The sequence below is a fragment of the Apteryx mantelli genome, chromosome 5 (genome assembly GCF_036417845.1).
Source record: "Apteryx mantelli isolate bAptMan1 chromosome 5, bAptMan1.hap1, whole genome shotgun sequence".
In the NCBI taxonomy this organism is placed as follows: domain Eukaryota; kingdom Metazoa; phylum Chordata; class Aves; order Apterygiformes; family Apterygidae; genus Apteryx; species Apteryx mantelli.
This window is the reverse complement of record NC_089982.1, coordinates 41,009,499-41,015,605: the sequence shown is the minus strand read 5'-3', so window position 1 is coordinate 41,015,605 and position 6,107 is coordinate 41,009,499. Positions and strand designations below refer to the sequence as shown.

Below are 6,107 nucleotides of genomic sequence, written 5' to 3'. Positions count from 1 at the left end.
TGGTAAAGGTGGCTTCTCTCATTACCACATCACAATATTAGATGAGGGAACAGAGTGTTACCTGCTGAACCAACAAGTATTCGCTCATAAAGCACACTAGAGTTGTCTGGAAGTCTCCAATGGGGGCACCAAGCCAGTAAGTTATCTCAAATAAGATAAGAACCTCATGCAGTTATTCTGGTCAATAGCACCCCATGTTAGCTAGGAGCCTACAGCTAAGAAAGGAGAATGCATTCACTGGGAGGCTAGCACATCTCACAGTCAAGTTCGGAGACTGACGTGAACAAATTCTTCTGTGAATCTTCTCAAACCTGAAGTCAAAAGGACCTTTAATTGATTTAGTATACAGTACTGTTTAGTGATGTAAACGATTGTTTACTCTATAAACTGCCTTGCAATAATACACACTTTTACACAGGCCTTACATGACTGAACATTTTGATGAGTGATACAACGGTGCTTAGAATGACCAAGCTGGACTGCAGACATTTATTTCAGTGTCTCCTCAGAACTGCATTGAAAAAAAAAAAAAAAAAAAAAAAACCCTTTATTTGAAATTGAACAGCAACTTTATTGCCCTTTCTCAAATAACCTTTCTAGAAAGTGTGAGGCTCAGCCAGAAGTAAAATACCTTCAAGTTACAGCTGCATTTTTGCCCCAGAACTGTAGGTACAGTAGAGTTATATCTCCTAACCACAGAGGTAGTTATTTTATACCATGCAAAAATCCCTTACAGGTGATATTTTGGTCTTCTCTTTTTATAAAGCTATCTCATGCTCTAATATTACTTCACAATTCCTTGGATATATGGCCCAGAAAGCCAGGTTTAGATATATTAATATGGTTGAGATCATTGCACTTCAAGACATTCCAAAGATTGCACTGGAAGATAGATAAACAAACAACTGTGAGGTTAAACATATTTACTATACCAAAAGTCAACAGTGCTGATCAGCAAACCTCACTAGTATGAAGAGTATATCGTAGCTATATCATTATTGAGGTTGCATTAATTCTTGCTAAAGGTGACCCTTCCTTCAGCAGTCCTTACACAGCAGTTTTCAAATTATCCAAGAGACCTGAGTACTTTTACACATCACCTGCATGTCCAAAAGCACAGCGGGCTCGGCTGTCACAACAGGGACAGCTACCCCACACCTTGACTGCAGCATGCTTTAGCTCACTTAACCGAGCTGGCTTTAATCTGTCCCTGTCAATGCTGCCCCTGACATAGGTGATGCCCTGTCAGGCAAAATGCCTGATTCTGACCCACTTATCTTACTCACATCTCAAATTCAGTAAGTGTTGCTTATTTGTCCAAAGTATGTAGCTATCTGAGATGCCAAGGACATGTGACCTTGAAGGTTATGTTTCATGACAACACTGGCCTTTCTTAGACTGCAGAGTTAGACACACGACATATTTGCACTGCACAAAACAGAGTAGTGCATGCATCCCTGAACCGGCTCCAGCATCAGAAGCAATACAGCAGTGTCCTCACAGTGCTGCTCCCAGACCAAATAGCTTCATAGTGAGGGCTAGGGCTAAGCAGCCCAGGGCAGCCACCATAAATACAGGTATGATGCTTCCAGAAATCATGCAGGTGCCTTTGCAGAGCCAGGTAGATACCAGTTTGCTCAGAGCTAGTATAGGTCTTTCCAAACCCAGCCTGGCTGTAGCCAATGTCTGGAAGTGCAGACATAGCCGCTGCAGTAACTGCTCCTTTCTCAGACAAAATGGAAAGACTGGTAATCTTTTACTGTTACTCTTTCCTGAAGGGTCAGGAAAAGCACTGCCTATTGCTCCACAGTAGCTAGCTAGCTTTGGGATGCAAACTCATAATTGTAGGAGGCTCTCTCTCTGCAGCTGTCCTGGCAATTGCACAGTGCTTCATTGCCCTGTATAGACTACCCACACCATCACTTTCATGAAACGAGGCTATCTTCTGACCATCCTCCTTTTTAGTAGCTCCAACTGCTTACAACTACAGAGTCAAGTGCTTTCTAGCTCTTCCTCCTGATGTCCACCAGATTCTAGAGAGTTTCAATGACAGCAGAATTTTTGACTGCCCTTTTTCCCACCTGGAGGTTTCCCTGGTTCGTTCTCTTCATGTTTCAGTGACACTCAGCGATCAGTTAGTGGAGATCAGTTTCCTTTGGTGATATTATAGAAGCAGTCTTCTGTGTAAGGGAGGAAGATATTGGAAAGAAACAGAAAAATGTGTAAATTGTGAAATTATTAAACTAATTAGTAGATAATTAACTGCAGCATCATCAGCACAGAATAGAGTTCATACCATCTAACCTAAACATCTAATTTAGCTCATCCAAAATCTTTCTGTGATCAAGAGAAACAAAGAAGGTCCTTCCTGGTACAATTCAGAGCATTTAAGTGAGACATTTGCTTTAAAGTAGCCTTTCTCTCATCAGTGAGGGCAGAGAGAACAGTGTTACTAGCTAGATCATTTAGCTGTCTATAGCTGAGTAGCAGTGAGACATCCTTCACTTCAGCTATAAGGATACATACCAAAGGAAGTGGAATGTGGAATTTAATGCTGGAACACAGGATGCTTGAGGTGATGCTGCTGGATCCTTAAAAGTCCCTATCATTGCTGTATTTTCATATTATGTGGGAGAACCTGAACGCATGTGTGTGCTCTCTACTGACTCTGCAAGCAATGAAAAGTTGAGAATGACTCCAGGTAGGTCCAGGGACCAGACAATAGCAACAGCTTTTAGGTAGAGTGTTCAACTGTTGACTTGCCTACCCAGATATCAACAGAGTACTGCTATTCCCTGTCATCTCTGTAAGGTCTGGAGCTAGATTTCAAAGCAAATACAGAGATCCAAAAGCTGCACTCATTGTCACCTTTATAAGCCCAGAATTTGACAGCAGCCACTGTTGTAAGCTCTCGTTCTTGTTTTTTTTTTTTTTTAGAGCTGTGGCATGTTGGCCCTTTATTTTAGGCATCTGTGGAAATAAGTATTATATACTTTACCAAAACACTGCAAAAAAAACAAATTTTATCATACTTCGGGGACACATGTCCTTAACATTGTCACTTTATGTGAATAACATTTATTAGCCAACTGGAAACAAAAAAGAGTAGTCAACTTTCTTTTAATAGCTGTCTTGTAGCAGATGATGTACACTGCAGGGCCATAAGGTCTCCTGTGGTATTCCTGCTACTTTTGATACAAGGTTAAACTGTAATGAAACAAGAGCAACACGTGTAATAGATATTCATTTTTAATATAACTAAACCCATAGCAGACACATGCTTTCTGTCATAACTACAATTTCTTATTACACTAATGACTTTCTCACTAGTAATACAGAAGAAGGATATTATTACTACATTATAATTGTGTCACAGAACATCATTCAAGTGCAAATCAATTTGCTTGCATCCAATAAAAATACATTTAGGATTAGAACATCACTAATTTAATGCTGAATGTATATATACTGTCTTTCAAAAAAATCAATGTCTAATTTGCTTGTGGAAACAACAGAGGCTACTGATTAACTACAGGTACATGGTTGCTGAAAATATATAGTTTTAGCTCAGGAGAAGAAGTTTGGGGGTTTTTTTTCTTGAAAACACTATTTCAGTTAATTACAAATTCCTTGTAGCAGACACATAAGGAAAAGATTCTTTCCAATTTAATGGTATATGCTACTTTGTACTACAGACACTGCTATCATATGGGACAAGGGAGCACCGCTGAATTAGAAAAGAATATTTGAAAAGGGTTCCCTCTCCCACTCACTATACCTACCTGCCCTCCACTATGATTTCAAGTTTCAGGCTGCTGACCTGGAACTAGTTTCTAGTGAGTTCACGTCTTACCAAGCAATGCAGTAGTTCTCTATCAGCCATGACAACATTTGGTGGATGTACACCATACCTGTGGGGACTATGGCAGCATGATGTTGTAGACCAACAGGAGGTTCTGTGGAAAATAAGAGCAGACCTGTAAAGAAAAACATTTGATGCTGAGGAACTGACATCCACACCAGGCATGGGGTTAGGGTTTGTTTATTTACTTTGGACAAGCTCTCATCTTTCCTCATGAACTCAATGCCCATCTGTAGCTGGAGAGCTCCTGGAGCATTACTTCCAGTGTAGTTTCATCCAAGGGAAGCCAGTTCACTAACTCTCAGACTGTTCCAGGATGCAACCAAATTATAGGAGATGGAGAGAGTCAACAGATCAACTTCAAAAGCACACCCCTGATAAACGCTAAAACACTAATATCAGCTTAGCCCTTGAACACTGAAGTCCCTCTAACTCAAATGCATTTGTGCTTCTGCCCAATGACTTTTGCTTAAATCCCAGCCTTGCCATTAGAATCCCTTTCAGGCAGGCATTGTCTTTTTATGTATGTGCTTTTATAAGAAGACAAGCTATAAAGGAGTCCATTCTTAACTGGATCTTTTGGATGCTGTCACACAATAAATATTAGACAATAATAATTTGACAGTTTCATGCCAGAGATCCTTTTTCAAAAGGGATGCACAAGTTAAATCATCTGCAGTCAATGTTGATTCATGACAGCATAAGAATACATATGTCATTTTTCATTGTAAATATATTTTCCAATGGAATGTTATACTTGCATGATTCAGGAAAATACATGACTGTATTAATAGCTTGCATATGCAGTCAACTCATTCTCTGCCTAGAGAAACCATAGATCCCTGCAGTCAATCATTCCTTCCAACCCAGCAAGGCCTGAGCTGTTCAGATCAGTCAGTTATCAGAAGCTTTGAGGTGACCTTGGATGCATTTGAACCACAGCACAGTAGGGCCTGTGGAATCAATGAAACTGGTAGCGTTGCAATATCAGAGCAACAAGTGTAACAAGGCTCACTGGATGGTGGGGAAGGCAGTTTTATTTTGAAAAAAAAATCATTTTCCCTCACTCACAACCCATCTTCTCATATTCACACGCTCACAAGCACTAAGACATATGTGTCCCTGTGATCTGACCAGTAGTGCTTGTAGTGACACAGAGGACAAGGGACCCCAGCTACAGAGTCTCCTCACATCGCCTGGATTTTGGATTGGTAACAGTGTGCAGGTCTTGGATATGAACTTTTAGAGCTAACAGAGACTGTGACCTTTTGTCTCTCCATCCTGTACCCTGCTTCTGTGAGTCAATAAGAGACATTGCTGATTTACCCACTACCTTTTTTCTCCCTGTCTGGATGCCTTATGGCTCCAGTCTTGCCATCATCTCTTAGCAGCTTCAGACAATCCTTTTTATTAATCTGGGTGTAGCTTTTCCTTTATTTGAGACAACTGCTTTTTTTTCTCCCCCCAGTCCAGAGAAACTGTGTGCATATGTGCTGTGACCTTGATGAGCTGCTGACTGAGGGCCATCAGCGCCTGCCATTCTTTTATCCCTCCTTCCATTCCTCCTGGTACTCCCACACTCGTGTGTTCCCTTTCAGACTCTACTTCTATCGGTCTTCACATTTCTTTTCACAAACCTCTAAGGGGTTAAAGTCATACACAAAAGGCCTTTAGATTTGAGATGATTTGATTGTTATCTCTATTTTTAGGAAGAATAAAATGACCTTTGAAACTTGCAATCACTTTTTTCCATTTTTGACTAAGCTTAAAAAGTATTGCTAACAGGAGATGTTTCAGCAGTTGCTGAAGATATTTTTGAACAGGAAATTAGAATTCATTATTCTAAGTCAAATCTTCTAAAGAGAAACTAACAGCTATGACAAAAAATCAATCAGGAAAGGTTTCTTGGATGGTAGGATGAATTTCAGTAAAGTCTAAAGAAAAAAAGAGTCTCAGGTCACAGAACAACCAGTATCTGAGGTACTTACCAGGGTTGGAAAATACTTAGAACTCAGTTCAGTTGTCCCTACCTCATGTCCAAGGATAGCCCCCCCACACGCAGGGCTGAGTTAGATACCTTTGAGACCCATGTCATTTTGGAAGGGTATTTGGAGGCCAGATGGTATAATCTGTGACACCTCAAATAAATGCCTATCTGTGGAAAATTGATCTAAACTCCAAGAGTGGGATCTCCATATTAAGACACCTGAATGTAAGTATTTGAAAGTGAGTTGGTTGTCTAAGC

General features: G+C 40.3%; 1 long non-coding RNA gene across 1 annotated transcript; it reads right to left on the bottom strand.

Moving 5' to 3' along the window:
- Window positions 1-239: 239 nt before the first annotated feature.
- Window positions 240-2,767, bottom strand: LOC106491949 (uncharacterized). Its single transcript, XR_001293860.2, has 3 exons — window positions 2,527-2,767; window positions 2,082-2,180; window positions 240-511 (listed from the first exon to the last, which is right to left on the bottom strand). It is a non-coding gene; the product is annotated as an uncharacterized lncRNA (long non-coding RNA).
- Window positions 2,768-6,107: the final 3,340 nt, after the last annotated feature.